Source organism: Bufo bufo, chromosome 2 (assembly GCF_905171765.1).
Source record: "Bufo bufo chromosome 2, aBufBuf1.1, whole genome shotgun sequence".
NCBI lineage: Eukaryota > Metazoa > Chordata > Amphibia > Anura > Bufonidae > Bufo > Bufo bufo.
In genome coordinates this window covers 329,666,184-329,685,512 of record NC_053390.1, presented here as the reverse complement: position 1 = coordinate 329,685,512, position 19,329 = coordinate 329,666,184, and the positions used below count along the sequence as shown (strand labels likewise).

The 19,329-nt window shown below is 43.8% G+C and overlaps 1 protein-coding gene across 1 annotated transcript in view; it reads left to right on the top strand.

Moving 5' to 3' along the window:
* Nucleotides 1-19,329, top strand: part of NTRK2 (neurotrophic receptor tyrosine kinase 2) — a 292,678-nt gene that overhangs the window by 133,048 nt on the left and 140,301 nt on the right. The window lies entirely within an intron of this gene.

Below are 19,329 nucleotides of genomic sequence, written 5' to 3'. Positions count from 1 at the left end.
GATTTCAAATAAGGGAATAGACACTTTTAAAAATGCATGAAGGTTCATACATGCTTCATACATATGTTACTACTCCAAACCGTCAAGGGAAAAATCCCATCTACCATCTTCTCCAAGCTGTTTACTATTTAAATACTGCTTTACTATTATAAAGCATCCGAGACCGAGCACAGACCGAGTCTCTCTTATTTATAGATGTAGAAACTGCAAATAAGGATCAATGCAATTTCAGATGCCAAGGTAAATACTTCAGAAAAATATACTTGTATTCGGGTCGGCTCAAGATAAGTACACCAACCTACCTACCTACCTACTATGCTAAGCAGTAGGGGTATGCCGAGACTTCTGTACGGAGGGTAGACTAAAGGGGCCCACCCCATTGAGTAGTTAGAATAAAAGGAGACTAGGGAGGGTGGGGCAGAAACGAGCCGCCGGTAAGGTGAGGAGGAGGCTGCGGCTTATAAGCAGTATAGCCCCGCCTCCCCTCACACAAATGCGACAAATAACCATTTGCCTATAACTTGTATTCTGGTCGGCTCAAGATAAGTACGCCAACCTACCTACTATGCTAAGCAGTAGGGGTATGCCGAGACTGCTGTACGGAGGGTAGGCTAAAGGGGCCAAAAATAACAAACATAGCTCAGGGCAATAGTGTTAACAAAATTACAATACCAGATTCCTGAAAGCATTAAACATTTCACGCTGTGGATTTGGTATATGTCGGGCATGACAAGCTGACTGCCATCTGCCCAACTTCTTAATAACATGCACGAGACGTTGTGCTTGGAGGCGGCGAAGCTGCACTAGTGTAAAAGGAATGCCCTGTGATGGAACTGGGACTGACCCCAACATTCCTCAATAATATTCGGATGAATTTGAGAAAGTTCTGACAACTCAAAGGCGCAGAGCCCAGCCTTAGCAGAAGAGCATCCCCTGGGGTTGCTTCGGTAAAGCGCGTCCAATCCTGCACTGCCATAACTGGGCACCACTTATTACCAGTGGGGAAGTATCTAACCTTTGTGAGCTGACCCGCTCGGGCCGTCTTTGTGGACATTAAAGTAAGAATTTAGCATGACCCATCCCATGACAGCGATCCTTCCTCAGATAGCTCTTGCATGTTGTGGCTCAGGTGAACTCGCCTGGTCTGAGGAAGCCGTAGAAGGCTAGGTACATGGTGTCTTGATCAATAAACTAGTGTGCTTACTGAAGGGGTTTAGCGTAGTTTATCTGAAAGCAATCTAAACATTGACCCTGTAAATGTCTGTTGTGTAGGGCGGGCCACAGCGGACCCCTTCTGGATACCCTTCAGTAACATTCTAATTGGATGGGCTGAAAAGAAGGAGGGTTAATTAGGATGCCATAGATACAAATAATGTTGAATCCCAGCCAGGTATAACTTAATAGTGCTAAATGACAGCTTGTGGTGAGAGTGGCCAAAAATGCGGCAAAGGCCAGTAGGTGAGAGATGTTGCCCACTCCTGCCGAAGAATGGGTTCTCTTACAATTACAGAACAAGGTCCATGCCTTCTTATATATCCTCGGGTTGTTACAGGACAGGGCTTTAGTCATAAGGGACCTGGCAGTGGCAAGATGAATCGGTACGCAGTCTGCTTGTGGAGAGACCTGCAAAAAGAGAAGAGCCAATAGCCCTGTATGGAAACCTGTGGAAAGACCATTGACAACATACTGTACCCAATCTGCATGTGGATGGGACCCTAACAGGATAAGACAACAACCCTGTACAGACTAAAGGCTAAGACAAACTCTGGTATGCTGAGTTTCTATTCAACCTCAAGTCCTTAGATTTGAGGACCACGAGACCTCCCCTCAGACTATGGCCTTGTTAACTGGCGCCTCATGAGCTGTTATGAGTAAGGACGCTAAGTTCTCGTCCTTGCCGTCAATTATTTCCTATCGAATGTTGGCTGGAACGAAGTGGAACGGTGCGATAGGGGGTACAGAACCTGACCCACCAGCAACACTAGCCTGGAGGCTAGAAGAACCTGCTGGACTTTGGCACACCAAACGGGCAGCTGTATCGCCTGCCTCGACTGACTCTAGCCTGGCCTGAAAGTTCAACATTGATGACGCCATGGAGTTGATGGCCGCATGCAGTTGCGTAAGCGAGGTCTGAATAGTGTCCATGGAGACCACCTGCAGATTTTGAACCTCCGGAACTGAAGACAGAAGACGGAACAGTTCCGCCTTCCTTGCAGAAGCTGGAAATGGAATGCCTCTTTTGGATAACTCTGCCATCAACTTAGGCACAGTCCATGACCTAATGATGGTGTGGAGTCTCTTGGGAATGTGACACCACGCTCCCACGGGATGATGATGTATCATCCATCAATGATTCTTGAGATATCCTACTAAAACACTACATGATTAATGCAGAAGATGAATAGTCCCCACCAGTTTGTGCCATTCACTAGTATCACGGACCACCGATGTGCCAAGAACCGCCGTACCAGCACGCGAGGTGCCGCCCAGCATGCGGAGCACCCCTTCACCGAAGTGACTGAATATGGGAAGATGTGTACATAGCGGAATAGAATGTGACCTAAGTAGCCTTGCAAGCCCCGAACGAGTGTAGACTGAGACATGAGAGTGGACGAGGCATACAGTGTAGGACCGTATCCTGTGGTCGTGACAGGACTTAACATGTCTGTAGACGTGACAGACGTATCGAATTGATGCCTGTAGTCGTGACAGGACTTAAGGTTTTATTTTGTTTTATTTTAAATTTTTTATTTTTTTTGGACGCATATATGAAAGAACTACCTGGAGACAATTAACCCAATAATTGATAAGTAACGCACTGCTCGAGATGACCCCACTAGAGAAGATGATAGGCAATCAACTTGCGACACACGCTGCGGAACCTTGGATTTTATTTTTTTATATTCTTTTTTATATCCCCTGGGAGGCAGAACTGCAGTAGGAAACAGAAAAAAGGCCGCTGGAAGGATTTCCTGGAAAGGTGGTCCTGTGAAAGCAGAGACGGCAAGAGGAAAAGGTGACCCTGAGGAGCTAGAGAGACAAACTAGAGAGTGAGTTGGAAAAGCAGAGCGAACCTGAGAAAAAAGTCTGAACGGTAGGCTCTGAATGCTTGACTTGTAATGACAAGAAAAAAAGAAGACCCAACAATCTGGAAAAAGAAAAACAGAGAGAAATGATAACTAAAGTAGACTCTAGTGGCCCAAACCACGCGTTCGAGTCTCCCAAAAACATTGTATTGGTGGAGCACAGATGACCGAGCCAAGCGGGCGGAATGTGGAAGCAAGCAACCTGCTGGACCCCACGGAAGACCACGGATGGCTGAGGCATGTGTAGTACGAGGAGGGAGAAGCCAAGCGTGCGAGGTTGGAACGGAAGAACTTCGCCCAACCCCAAAAGGCGGAGCCATGGTTGCTAGACTCAGGATGGCGGAGCCATGTGTGTAGGATCAAGCATGCAATACTTCTGAAAGCGAGGCCACGCGCGAGAGACTCTAATGGCGGAGGCCACGCGTGAGAGACTCTAATGGCGGAGGCCACGCGTGAGAGACTCTAATGGCGGAGGCCACGTGTGAGAGACTCTAATGGCGGAGGCCACGCGTGAGAGACTCTAATGGCGGAGGCCACGCGTGAGAGATATTCTAATGGCGGAGGCCACGCTTGAGAGACTCCATAGGCGGAGGCCACGCGTGAGAGACTCCAAAGGCGGAGGCCATGCGTGAGAGACTCCAATGGCGGAGGCCATGCGAGCGAAACTCTAATGGCGGAATCGTGCGGAAATATGTGTGCGAGATCCCGTGGTGGCAGCCTGGACCACGAGGCGAGGGACAGAAATCCCCCCCTTTTTTTTTTAACCCAAACTCCCACTTTTTTTTTAACCACTATCATCTGCTGTCTGGAGCATGCAGCAGACCAGATGAATCAAGAGCCTACCAGAAGCAAAACAGCCTTGCATGCACCCCTGCCTCACTACGAGCACAGCGGCCCGTGCTATACATTACAATGTGTCGAGAGCGGAGTCGCGCTGACTCCTGCAACCTGACAGTCTGCCGCGGGGGGAGCCGATTTTTATTATTATTATTTTTATTTTAATTTTTTTCATTAAACTGCCATTTCTCAACCCAAACTCCCATTTATTTATTTTTTTTGTACCACTATCACCTGCTTCCTGGAGGCTCCAGCAGACCAGATGAATCAAGAGCCTACCAGAAGCAAACAGCCTTGTATGCACCCCTGCCTCACTACGAGCACGGCGGCCCGTGTTATACATTACAATGTGTCGCGAGCGGAGTCGCGCTGACTCCTGCAACCCAAGAGACTGCCGCATGGGGGGCCGATGCTGCCAGGCAGAAAACGTTCCGGTGCGGTGGTGCTTGCTTACCTAAAGGAGCCAACATACCACCGGCCAGACGGAGAGTCACTTACATTCATGAATCAGGAAAAGCAATGTAACCAAGGTCCCTTTGCAGCCAGACATAAGCCCGATGGGACTGAATATAGCCTATGTACTGCCTCGTCCTATGATGTAACAATACCGGGTATACGTAAAAACACTCCTCAACATTTTTAGCCCCTTTAATTTATTATTATTTTCTTTTCTTTTTTTATCACTGTAATACTACACAACCATATCCCGAATGTATCAAGACATGACAGGCAAATGTAAGCTGTAATAACACCGCCGACCAGCAGATGGCATGCTGGGACAATCTAAGGCAGCAGAGCACGGCTCTGAACACATGGAAGTCAGCTCTGCCGCCCGCCGAGACATGCAGGTAACAACGTGCGGCGTGTCGGTGCCGATCCCTCTCCCCCTTCCCAGGAATGAAGCCGCAAGGCCCCGATCTTACCGCTGGAAGACGTGAATGCTGGGATGTAGACGCCGATGAGAGGCAGAGACCGTATAATCACGTGCATACAGGCACCCCGAAGTGATGCAGAAACGAGCCGCCGGTAAGGTGAGGAGGAGGCTGTGGCTTATAAGCAGTATAGCCCCGCCTCCCCTCACACAAATGCGGCAAATAGCCATTTGCCTATAACAAATCTGTTTTAACCTACATGGGTGGTGACCTTAGATTTGCCAGCCTCCTCTATGGAAAAAAGTAGTGTGGCTGCTCTATGCAAGTACAGTGACTGAACTAGGCTCAACTTACGTAAATCAACTGCTTACGTGTGACATACTTGCATGCATATATACCATTTAATATGCTCAAGGCGAGTAGTAAGGGACAGGGAAGTGGCCGTGCTGCTGATGGTGCACGCAGAGGACGTGGCCCTGGGTGCGGTGAAACTGTGCCTGCTGCCAGAGCACAAGAAACACACTCATCCACGATACCTAGCTTCATGTCCCAGTTTGCAGTGCGGCGCAGGACACGACTCTCAACGTCACAACAGTGCGAACAGGTGGTCGGTTGAATTGCAGCAGATAATGCTTCCAGTCGGTTAAACACCACCCTGTCTTCGACAAAGTCCAATCTCAGTAGCCAAGAGTCTGGTCAACAGAATACTCACCCTCATCCTCCCTCATCCTCCTTTCTCCCACCATGGACATTCTTGGCAAACAAAGCGATCCCACACTCGAATATTCCAAAGGAGCTCTTTTCAGCGCCATTCCTTCATTTGTGCCTCTCGCCAAGCCCGCTTGAAGAGGGACATGAGGAGATCTTGTGCACTGATTCACAAACTCTTGAACATCCACAGTCAGAAGAAGATGACAGTGGGGAATGGCAATTAGTGTTTCACAAGGTGGATGATGATGATAAGACACAGTTGCCAATAAGTCAACAGCAATTAGTGTCTCAAGAGGTTGATGATGAGGATGAGACACAGTTGTCAAAAAGTGAGGTTTTTGTTAGGTCAACAAGTCAGGAGGATGACCAGAGTGAGGAAGTGGAAGAGGAGGTTGTGGACGATGAAATCACTGACCCAACCTGGGAAGGTGGCAAGCCAAGCGAGGACAGCAGTACAGAGTGGGAGGGATCCGCAGCACCGCAACAGGCTTGAAGAGGCAGTGGGGTGGCAAAAGGGAGAAGGCGGGCCACACCAAACAGGCCCGCAACTGTTCCCTGGAGCACCCCCTTGCGGCAATCTCCCTTGCCAAGGGGTATGTGTACAAAACCGACAGGGGCGTGAACACTAGCAACCTCACCACCACCACTATGTTCCGCCACATGGCATCAAAGCACCCTAATAGGGGGGCCGAATGCCTGGGTCCACAACTAGTGTCTGCGAGTCATACCTTGGGATGGCACATTTGCTACCAACGCCAAAGATTGTGGGCCCTACTTCCATCAGGATTTCTGCCACCACCTACATTAGTGGCTGCCCCTTCTCCTCCTCCACCTCCTCCACTTCCACCTCTGAATTCTCATCTTGCAGCACCAGTCAGCCATCAGTCTGTAACTGGAAGCAATTTAACATTGCAGTGGGGAAGCGGTAACAGGCCGTTCTGAAACTAATTTGCTTAGGTGACAAACAGCACACCGCCGCAGAGCTGTGGCAGGGTATAAGGGACCAGATTGCCAAAGCCTGGGACAGTTTCATGACACTCTTGCCACTCAACCTAGAACCAGGCATGGTTGTGTCTTATAATGGCCGTAACTTGGTGGGGGCTTTGGAGCTCTGCAAGCTCACACACATACCATGCCTAGCCCACGTGTTCAACTTAGTGGCTCAGCTGTTTCTCAAAACCTACCCCAATTTGCCTGAGCTACTGGTGAAGGTGCGCCACTTGTGTGCCCATTTCCAAAAGTCATCTACAGCTGCCGCCGGTCTGGCAATGCTGCAGCAGCACTTGCAATTGTCCGCTCACCGAATGTTGTGCGACGTGGGCATGCGCTGGAACTCGATGTTCCACATGTTGGCCAGGCTTTGTGAGCAGCAGAGGGCAGTAGTGGAATACCAGCTGCAACATGGTCGTCGCCTTTCCAGCCAGCTTCCGCTCTTCACAAGCGACGAGTGGGCATGGATGTGTGAGGTTTTATACAACTATGAGGAATCAACACAGATGGTGAGCGGCGATGCCGCAATTATCAGCGTGACCATCCCACTTCTGTGTCTACTGAAACACTCGCTGCTCACAATGAAGGCGGACGCTTTGCATGTGGAAGAGGTGTAAATGGGGGAAGACATTACACAGGGTGATAGCCAGACCACCCTGACTTCGTCTTCTCAGCGCGAATTGGATGATGATGAGGAGGAGCAGGAGACGGTTGCCTCCGCTACAGAGGGTAGTACCCATAGCAGGTTTATTTCATCTGTTCAGCGTGGATGGGCCGAAGAGGAGGAAGAAGATGAGGAGATTGAGAGTCATTCTCCTGATCCAGCGAAGTCTTGTCTGTTGGGACTCTGGCACACATGGCTGACTTTATGTTATGCTCCCTTTCCTGTGACTCTCACGTTATACGCATTTTGGCCAACACCAATTACTGGTTGTTCACCCTTCTTGACCCCCGCTACAAAGAGAACTTCTTATCTTTCATTCCTGTGGTGGATAGGACTAGCAAAATGGTGCAGTACCAGAAGGTCCTTGTGGAAAAATTGCTCCAAAAATTTCCAGCTGACAACGCTCGCGGCAGAGTACGTAGTTCATTGGGCAACCGAGGACGGGAGACGAGGGGAACACACAGCAGTTCCAACAGAGGCAGGGAAAAACTCTCCAAAGCCTGGGACAGTTTCATGACACTCACCCTGATGCACGGCCTAGTGTCACAAGGAGGGAAAAGTTTTGGAACATGGTGAAGGAGTACATAGCAGACTATGTCAGCGTCCTCAGTGATCCCTCTGAACCTTTCAACTATTGGGTGTCCAAGCTGGACAAGTGGCACGAACTGGCGCTCTGCACCTTGGAGGTGCTGGCCTGCCCTGCCTCCAGCGTTTTGTCAGAGTGGGTATTTAGTGCTGCTGGGGGCATAATAACCGATAAGTGCATCCACCTGTCAACTGAAAATGCTGAAAAGTTGCCCCTGACTTCTCTACTCCACCAGAGGGAAGCGGCTGAACATAAAAGCACTTTAAATGTGGCTTTTAAGGTGTATTAAATACACTGTATTCCCATTCACCCCTTCCTGCACAAAAAAGGTTACATGGTTCAATCTTCCTTTTCTCGTCCTCCTCCTCCATCATATCAACATGCTTTTTAGGCTGCCCTCGCTCCTAATGTTTTAGAGGGTCAGCTCAGCAGCAGACCCTCACCCCTAATGTTTTAGAGGGTCACCAGCAGGCCCTCGCCCATAATGTTTTAGAGGGTCAGCTCAGCAGCAGACCCTCACTCCTAATGTTTTAGATGGTCAGATCAGCAACAGGCCCTCGTCCCTAATATTTTAGAGGGTCACCTGCAGGTCCTTGCTCCTAATATTTTTGAGGGTCACCAGCAGGCCATCAATCATAATTTTTCAAGGGTATGTATGATGCCCTCTTTTATGTGTAATAAAGGGTGCATTGGAGTGTTGGTTCCTTGTAATTTTTGGCAGCCCTTTCACTTAGCGCATAGGCTTTATGAGTGTAGGAGTCCCACTACATGAACAATTGTACCACAATGTGAATGAAGCCCTCCTTTATGTGATATACAGGTTGTATTAGAGTGCCTCTTCCTTGTAATTTTTTGCAGCACTTGTACTTTATATACAAGTAAATATACAGGAAAGAATTTTTCCTCTAAAATCGATTTTATCTTCGGTTTGGTGCATATCATTGTCAGTCTGTAAAAGTGGTGTACTAGGACAACATCGTTCCCACCAGCGACCTGGGAGTCCAAGATGCATCCAGACATCTTCCACATGCTGTTCCCGAACCATTATAGTGGTGTTTCCATCAATTTCTGACCTTTTCCTGTGAACCAGACACCCTCCCCTCTGCAGAGCAGGGGGTGCCTGGTTTAATGTTTGGGTTCTCCCATTTACTTCCATTGTGCTCTGGTGCTCTGTAGAGCACCCGAGCATCCCAATATGTTCTACTCGAGCACCTGAGCACCTTGGTGCTCGGTCAACACTAGTAATGCCCACTGTGCTAGTAATGCCCTCTTTGCCCCCTCCATAGTAGAAATCCCCATTGTGCCCCCTTCACAGTAATAATGCCCACTTGACCAATTTCACACTAATAATGCCCATTGTGCCCCCTTCACAGTAATAATGCCCATTGTGCCACTTCACAGTAATAATGCCCATTCTGCCCCTTCACAGTAATAATGCCCATTCTGCCCCTTCACAGTAATAATGCCCACTATGCTAGACTAGTAATGCCCTCTGTTCCCCCTCCATAGTAGAAATCCCCATTGTTCCCCATTTACAGTAATAATGCCCACTGTACCCCCTCCACAGTAATAATGCCCACTGTGCCCCCTTCACAGTAATAATGCCCATTGTGCCCCCTTCACAGTAATAATGTCCATTGTGCCCCCATAATAGCAGTAATGCCCACTGAGCTACCGGTATTAATGCCCTCTGTGCCCCCTCCATAGTAGAAATCCCCATTGTTCCCCCTTTACAGTAATAATGCCCACTGTGCTCCCTCCACAGTAATAATGCCCACTGTGCCCTCTCCACAGTAATAATGCCCACTGTGCCCCCTCCACAGTAATAATGCCCACTGTGCCCCTCCACAGTAATAATGCCAACTGTTTCCCCTTCATTGTACTAATGCCCTTTGGCTCTGCGCCCCCTCCATACTAATAAACTCCTCTGTGTCCCCTCCATAGTAATAAAATCCTCTGTGCCCCCTCCATAGTAATAAAGACCTCTGTGCCCCCTCTATAGTAATAAAGACCTCTGTGCCCCCTCTATAGTAATAAAGACCTCTATGCCCCCTCCATAGTAATAAAGACCTCTGTGCCCCCTCCATAGTAATAGTCCTCTGTGCCCCCTCCATAGTAATAAACTCCTCTATGTCCCCTCCATAGTAAATAAAGGGTTAGTACACAACTGCTAGTATCTATCTGCGAGAAACAGGACTCCTGTGAACTGGAACATAGCCATAAAGGGTTAACTAAAAGCTAAGAAAGCCCACTTGACAGTTTAAAAGGGATGTAACATTCATGCTTTTAGTGCCACCAGACACCCATAGGCGTCATTTACAGAATAAATCCTGCAGTTTTTGCCCTGGCCACTAAGCCTAATAACATACCAACACATCCTGTTCAGTAGAGACATTATCATAACAGACAGGATTACAATGACATATAACAACTATATATATAGATAACATCATTCGCAATAGATGATGCCACAGCCTATGTACTCCCCACCCTGTACAATGAACCCTGCACAGGTCACAGAGCATGCCTAGAAAACTCTCCCATAGTCAGGATCACACTGGGAACCTAAAGAGGCCCTGGGGGGGGGGGGGTAAAAGTGGCCCCAAATTGTGAGAGAATCCAAAGTGAGACAAGCCATAAGTAGGCAGGACAACTAAAGTAGGCAGGGCCAGCGATGCCATAGTAAATCACAGAATGCCTCCCCAGCAAGATCAAATACCACAGTGCAGCATAAAATACTGCCCTATCACTATACTGAGGATGATGATACAGTTAAATTCAGGAGGACATATGTGGCTGCTGGTCAGGTGCATAAGTACCTGATGCTCCTACATTATTTACTACTGGAAGCATTAGATCATTATGTATCTGGCCGGCGGATGTGAGGAGGGCTCGGGCGGCCCCCTGGAGGGTCTATGGCCAGTCCACCCCTGACCATAGTCAATGATCTCCTGTCTGTTGTGCCTGTAGTCCATGTGGCTGCTGTAAAGAGCAACTCAGGCAATATTGATACCCCAAAATAATGTTCAGAAAATAGAATTGTGATAAATCCGCAATGAGAAAATAAAAGCAGATAAGAAAAAGGAATATTGTTTGTAGTATCTGGAGTAAAAAATAAAGGTGACCCATTCCCTTTAAGGATACAGAGTTCTCAAATACATCGAAGCTCCATTTTTAACGCCAGCTTTCTTCTCAGTGCAAGGAGCAAGGCTTGTGTGCCTGTACCCTGCACTACCTATCTGACTGATCATTTGCAGGTTTTACCCCTCCCCCCCCCCCACACACTTCCCGACTTTGGAGACAGCGCAGAACCTTTCATATTTGTGCTGTCTGATGTCAAAAGTGCTTTAAAATCAACACGCCAACATAAAACTACATAATAACCAGTGAGATCCACAAAGGCATAATTGTAAAGAGATCACTGTCCTGTCCATAGCTCGGAGACTAAACCCGTGCTACATACAGCCTGAAATGAAAAGTCCTATTAACTGTAAGTGCAGCGGAGGAGATAGCACATTTATTAGTCTAAGCCCAGACACATTCATATTGTTAAAAGCCAGTCTTGCTGCGCAGTCTGAAAGCCTCTGTTAAAATATTTTAGCTGAAAGAGTGGGATTTATTTTCTATTTTCTGGTAACCGTACTGCTCTATCATTACAGCGGGGCAGCGACAATGGAGCCTCAGTAATGTTTATAGGCTTGATAGCATTAACCCTTTATATTGAAGGTGTGTTGTTGAATTCTTCATATAACATTCATACCTGTATGGCTTCACACTTATTACATGTCCTTGAGTACTGTATATGTAATCTCAAATCGAGATAGGCATTTACTATGTAAAGCAGACAACTCTACAGCAACTGCTTTAACCAAAGTCTCAGGAGTAAAAATAGTAATTGTGTTCAGGAAAAGTTTAATTAAAAATGTATCATGCCTCCTTATTAAAATATATTTCCTAGCCTGCGCGTTGCCAACATTGGAATGCTGCATTTGAAGCCTTCTAACCACTTAAGCTGCACTGCAGCCACCGAAATTGAATTTGTTATGCACCCAGACACAATTGATGGTTAATGTTCAATTAACAGCAGACTCTGAAAATGAGATGCTGCGAGAAGAGCACTTTCAAGCCATCCTCTCTGATCATTTGCACAATATGCAGTAGACAAACACACGATACTTGCTAAGAGGGGCTTGCATGCTTTCAGAAACCTTTCTTCAAATATGATGCCTCCTTGTTCTGAGATGATTGTGTTCCAACATTGAATTGCAACTGTTGAGCGTCTCAGGCAATTTTTTTTTTTATAAATTTACCTACATAAATGGTCCATGCTATTGAGCCTTATGTTATGTATAATGTATGTTTACGTGTTTTGACAGCATCAGTGTGGCAGTTTTTGGTTTGTGGTGGTGGTGGTGGTGGTGGTGGTGGTGGGGGGGTGTCTACAAGAGCTGTTCGTTTGAGCAGTATGTGAAAAGCCTCATAAAAGATGTTAGCCTAGACATTATGACTATGGTTGCCCGAACTTGAACACATATATGTAATGTGCTTTAAAGTTGTCATAATTATTGTTGAGCGAACTTGTGTTTCAATTTCGGCATACAAGGTTCGGGTTATCTAAGAATTCCGTTATGGATTCCGCTACCACGGACAATAACTTATGGTCCGTGGTAGCAGAATCCATAATAGAATTCTTAGATAACCCGAACCTTGTACGCCGAAATTGAAACACAAGTTCGCTCAACAATAATTATGACAACTTTAAAGCACATTACATATATGTGTTCAATGTGTAGTGAGACCTGCGCTCTAGTTCCAGTACTGGGTGCCTTCAGAGGACTTGGCAATCATCAAATTCAAAGAAAGGATCCAAGTCACTCCACAATTGTGCTTGCACAATTAGCCACAAATGTTAAATCACATGAACACATATCCAAGTCAGATAGATCCAGGTTACAGCATAACATATTCATTAATGGCTTCATGCTAATATGTTTTGGTCCAGCCAGGACCTTTTTCAGTGGTGATTCTCTGGTGTAAAGGAAAGTTGCCTTTTCTGTCTAGATGTCTATTTCTGGCCATTATATGATGTGTATCTGGCACTTTTTAGCATTTTTTTTTAATTGTCACTTCTCTCTGAGTAAGTGGCCAGAGACTAGCTGCAATGATGTCTCCCATAGAATGCACAGGGAGAAAACAGGAGATTCTGCTCCGTAACACTTCAATCAGAATCACTCAGAAACCCCATATAGGATATTATTATTAGCATTTTTCTCTGCTGAAAAGTTTTTTTATTATTCAAATGTAGTATTAATTGATGCAAAGTGGTGTGAAAAGTTAGCGACCATTTAAAGTTAGTGCTACACTACAACTTTAGTTAGTTGTGCAACTGAAACTAGATGATGTAACTATTGTCCATCTAGAGGTGTAGCTCTAGGAATTTTCTTGACAATGCAATACTAAGGCATAGTGAGAACTACTGACTAGAAATACTCTAATATTACAATGTATTGGCACACATATTAGGAACCTTAACCTTTTTATCCATTAACAACCATCATTATTACTCAAATGCCATATTTACAGAACATAAAGAACCATGGGCCTCAATTATTTAAAAAAGTTTGGACAAAAAGCAACTAATCAGAGTCAAGTTTACTTTTGCAGGTCATAAAGCATTGTGCCTGTTGGTTGTTAGGGATAATATTGCCACTTGATTCATGTAGTAAGGCCCCTAGTGCCTGTCTATAATTAATTAATGATTAAAACCAGCCTGTTCTATTAGATGTGGCTGCTGGTACTCAGATTAATTCTTTATGGCCTTTCCCATCTATAGGTCATAAAACATTATGGTGAAAAAAATAAAAAAAAGCTGCACTCATATACAGCAGATGTCTATGGTCAGTAGCTCCATATTATCACTGACTAGTATCTGTCCTGCAATGTTTAGAGAATAAAGGTCTGTAAACTGGTGGTTAGTAACTAAGAAAGTGATATTAGCATAGAATTACCCAGCCATGGATTGCTTTTTATGAAGGTTCACCTTGCACTTGGGACGTGCCATAAATCATGCATGCAAGAGTAGTAGCAGCTTGACTTTTGGCACCATGTGTGGAATTAAGTCGCAGCAGTTAGCCACTATAAAACGGCTTACAGATTCACATAAAAGGTTAATGTCAGATCTATTAAGCAGGAATATGCCATAAACCCCTTCACGTCCGACATTCTGTGGGTCATATAGACGTTTTATGCTAAAAGTAGGGACAATACGTAACTCCACAGTGTCACGGCACGCCATATGGCATTGTGGCAGAAATAAATATATATCGAAACACCTGATTTTACTTGACGTCATGTAAAAGGCTGCACTGATCATTTGTATTAAACCTCCCTTCCCCCCAGTCCCTTTCTTGTAAGATTAGCCGTTTATTTTTTCCAACCTTCTCCTGTCTTCTTTCCTGACAGATTTTATGTTCTGCTCTTGGTTTTTGTTTAAGAAACATGTAAAATACTGATGAAAAACTAAATAGAGAATGAGACCTAAAAGTATTTTTTTTTTTAATAAGTCAAAAAACAAGCAATGCTGTGATACTTCATAAGTAGGATTATGCGACTAGTTCACCTTTCTACTAGAGTTTTTAGCAAAATCAGAAGAGCTGGCAGCCTGGGATATACAGTAGATGTATACCCAATGACTTTATTATAAATCAGCTTAGACGATCGTTTAAGAGAGGAAAGAGAGGGTCTGGAGACTAAGCCATTGGGCCAGCTCTCTGGCAGATTTCACTGTTAACATACATTCTGCGGCCTGCCATGTATTGTGACATAGAGCAGCTACACAAGTTACTGCCCCACTATCCTGGGTTGGGGGGTTGGAGGGGTCTCTCCACTCACTATGTTTGCATTGGGGCTAGTATTCAGTGTACTGCGTTCTATTCTGCTGCCTAAGGTGCTGATCACCCCTCCTATTTTTTCTGGGCCCAAGTTTAGGTTCCTATTCTCTAGTTAACCAGTGAAGGTGAGATAATCCAGCGGACTACACATGTTCCAGTCTTCTGCCTGACAACTGACTCTGCCATGACCTCAGCTTGCATCTAACTATGAGTATTTCCTGACTCCTCAGTGCTTCGCACCAGTGACCCTGACATCTGTGGGTCATCTGCCAATGACACCGTGACTATCTAAAGAGGTAGAGAACTGGTAGCCCCCCCTTCAGCGCAGAGCAGATCCCTGCATAGGGGTTAAACCAGAAAATCAGAGGACTGCCAGTATAATGCCCTTAGAGATAGCCCAAAGTCAACCTGGTGAGTTAGTACAATGGGTCTACATCCACTGCCCATTGCAAGGACCTTTCAAACTGCAGCCAGATCTCTGCTTTTTTTTTTTTTGTTCTTTAATGATAAGATTTCAAAATGTTACCTTGTGGTTTCTAAACAGCACACAGAGGAATTATTTGCTTTTGTATTGTGATGTATCTGTATCATATAGTTTCATAGAGAGCAACCCTGGAAACTCTGCTGTAGGCAGTAACAGTTTAAGTGGGTTTATCCCTGATTAGGAATATCATGTTGAATGAATTGTTATATATAACAATTTCATTGCCTTTGTTTTCTAAGCCCTTCTAATACCACCCTTTGTGGCAGCAGCCGGATTTTGTCTCTGCTGAGGCCAGAATAATATTCAAATGTATCGGGTTACTTCAGCTCCGAGCCATTGCCAGTTGGAGAAAATGCTATATCAGATATCTCTCAACCACTTCGCCACTAGTTGATGTAAGTGTGTGTTAATATAGGAGACCTGGGTCTTAGATGCTCTAATATAATGGTAAGGGGGAAATGTAAGACCTTTACTTACACTTTAAAAGGGACATTTTCTTATCGTGAGTAAAGGATATCCCTGGACTTGGTATGACAGCTGAAGATACGTATTGACATTAATGTCATTTCTGAGCAAAGGTCTTTAATGACTGATCATCAGACTAGTGAGAATATGGCTCATAAAAGGGGGTCATTGCATTAGGATTTACGTACTATATGACAGATACATAGAGAGATAAATAGGTGGAGAAAGACAGGGAAATGGATAGACAGAAATATATGTGATAGATAGATAGATAGATAGATAGATACAGTAGATAGATACAGTAGATGGATAGATACAGTAAATGGATAGATAGATAGATACAGTAGATGGATAGATACAATAGATAGATAGATATGAGATAGATAGATAGATGTGAAATAGATAGATATGAAATAGATAGATAGATAGATAGATAGATAGATAGATAGATAGATAGATAGATAGATACAGTAGATAGATACAGTAGATGGATAGATACAGTAAATGGATAGATAGATAGATAGATAGATAGATACAGTAGATAGATACAGTAGATGGATAGATACAGTAAATGGATAGATAGATAGATACAGTAGATGGATAGATACAATAGATAGATAGATATGAGATAGATAGATAGATAGATAGATAGATAGATGTGAAATAGATAGATAGATAGATAGATAGATAGATAGATAGATAGATACAGTAGATAGATACAGTAGATGGATAGATACAGTAAATGGATAGATAGATAGATAGATAGATACAGTAGATAGATACAGTAGATAGATACAGTAGATAGATACAGTAGATGGATAGATAGATACAGTAGATAGATACAGTAGATGGATAGATATATACAGTAGATAGATACAGTAGATAGATAGATAGATACAGTAGATAGATAGATAGATAGATACAGTAGATAGATAGATAGATAGATACAGTAGATAGATAGATAGATAGATAGATAGATAGATAGATAGATAGATAGATAGATAAATAGATATGAAATAGATAGATAAGATAGATAGATAGATAGATAGATAGATAGATAGATAGATAGATAGATAGATAGATAGATATAGAATGGTCCATGTGAGACCTTGTGCCAGCTTGTGCGGTGCAGCCAGGTAGCAGCGTTGGAGCTGCAGTCAAACACCTCTGCATGCCATTCTTCTGTATCTCTGTGGTAATCGCAGAAATGAAACATTTAATGTTAACTTCAGACTTATTTACAGACTCCAGTTGTTAATGAATTATATATTTCATTATAAGTGTGGTGCATCATTTAGGAAATTGTTTATCTTTTCCCACAAGAAATTAACTAAATTGCAAAAAGAGGCTCTGGGACTATAAATTAGATGCAATTAACCTGTTACTTGTTTTTCGGTTGGCATTTTGTTGAGAACAATGCATCGAGTGCTCCCAGCGCCGTTTGGCTAACAACACATTGCTGTTTACATGCTGTTAATGATCATGCTAATCTAATTTCTGTATGAGCAACTCTCTAGGGTTAATCTGCCAATACCTCTGAGATTTGACCCCAGGAGATGGCGTTGTTTTGGATATATGTCTGCAGGACAATCTTTATGATAACTGTTATTATTACTATTTAGGATCTAGATACATTATAATAATCACCGTAACACTTGCCAGTAAAATTGCTTTAGTTGTAAAACCAGAAGTCCAGACTTTTATCCTGAATGCTGGATAATCTGGAAATATACAATACTGAAAGTAATAAAATGAGCAGAAATAATGAAAGGTTTTGGCACAGCACTACATGTAATCAGCGTCTTCATCAGCGGAGAAGAAATTTGCTTTCTCGTCCACAAACACTTCAGCTCTCAGTTTATTGATCCATATAATGTACAGCCATTCATATTTAGCAATGTATAACAGGCTCCAGGCTTTTTAAAAGCAGTGTTGTTCTTTGTGGTAGAACTCAAGGAAGTTCGGTGTTGGGATTGTATCTAACAATAGATTGCATTGAATTAGCTATTACATTTTTAAAAATAATTGTGGAGAAACCTTTGAAGAAGCAGATTTTGACTATGATACCTACCAGGGTAAGCCTTCCATTAAATTGCTGTGAATGAGACCTATAGCCTGACATAACTGAAAGGGCTAAAAAAAAGTTACATGACATAAAAAAACTAAAATAATAATAATAATGGTATAGAGCAGGAGAAGCTGAGCAGATTATTATATAGTTTTTTGGTAAAAGATTCAGAAAAATTTGTAATTTATTCATTTAAAGTTTATAGCTGTTACTGAGATTTTATCGTTTAATACTGAGCGTGCACCCGAGAAGAGTCATGGACTACCAGCTGATTTCCCCCTCTCCTCACCCACTCTCTGATGACTGTCAGTTCTGTCCTTAGTTTTCTCGCTAGGAGACAATTGTCAATCATCACTGGGTGGAGAGAGGGTGAACTCATTAATAACTGTGACTCTTCTCTGGTATCCTCAAGACCTTTCAGTGTGCAGGGGCAGACTGGCCTTAGACCCTCCAGGTAAATTGCCTGGTGGGCCACCTGAGCCCTCCTCATGGCCACTGTCCAGGTACATAACGATCTGATGCTCTCAGCAGTAATTAATGCTAGAAGTATCAGGTACTTATGCACCCGGCCAGCAGCCAAATGTGCCCTCCTGAATTCAACTGTATCATCATCCTCAGTATGGTGATAGACCAGTATTTTATGCTGCTTTGCGGTGTTTGGTTTGCTAGGGCACTTTTTTGTGCTGCACTTTGGTATTGCTGTCCCTTCTGTTGTTCCTGCCCACTTGTGGCTTGTGTTGGCCCAGCCTTATTGTGTTGCTCTTCCTTCTGTCAATTGGGACTCGCCTACAACATAGGGCCACTTTAAGTTCCACCCCTGTTCTGCCAACATTAGACTGTAAATTCTCAGCAACCGCTAAACATTAGCAGTTTAGTGACAGACTGCTGAAATTGGCAGTCTGATTGAAGATGTACCTGCTATTGATGTACTTGTCACCAACTGCTGCCTTCTTGGTCCATGGGCATCCTTGTTTTATGCTTCTAAAAACTCAAAATATTTTTGTTACAAATAATAAATAGGTTTATAAAAATGTATTTCTTATGTATGTGTCCATTCCAACCACTTTCACATACTGTATCCTAATTATTTTTGAATCACAGACATTGGGAAAAATGACTAATGGCTTGACTGTTGTAATTATTATTTAAACTTTCTTGGAGAACAGTTAATGATCACAATATGCCCACAGCACATAAAACAATAATAGCATAAATTTGGTATTGTCATGAACGTTTCATGAGTTGTTAGTACATGTCGTAAAGTGGGAAGTTCAATAGAGTGATTACTGTGTTAAAATAGTAATCATTTCACCGGCACAAAAGGAAAACATGAACTTTACCATATGTCACTCATATGGACAGTAAACCGCTTATATTGAAGCCAATCTCAGAAAAATCCCCATCGCTAAAGGGTCTGTATACTGACAGACTTTCAAGTTTTTTGCTAAAACGTACAGCACTTTATTTATTACAAGTCGGAGTAAGCTTAGATTGTAAGGAGATATGTTCTGGCAGGGTCCAGATTAATATGAATATTAATAATATGTTCTGGCAGATATACCATTCAGAAGTCTGGGAAAGTTGGTTGACAATATCTGTGCGTAGAGATGAGTGAATTGATGGTAAAGAAATTTTGTTCAACCCAATTTTTTAAACAATTTCAGTTGCATCTGATT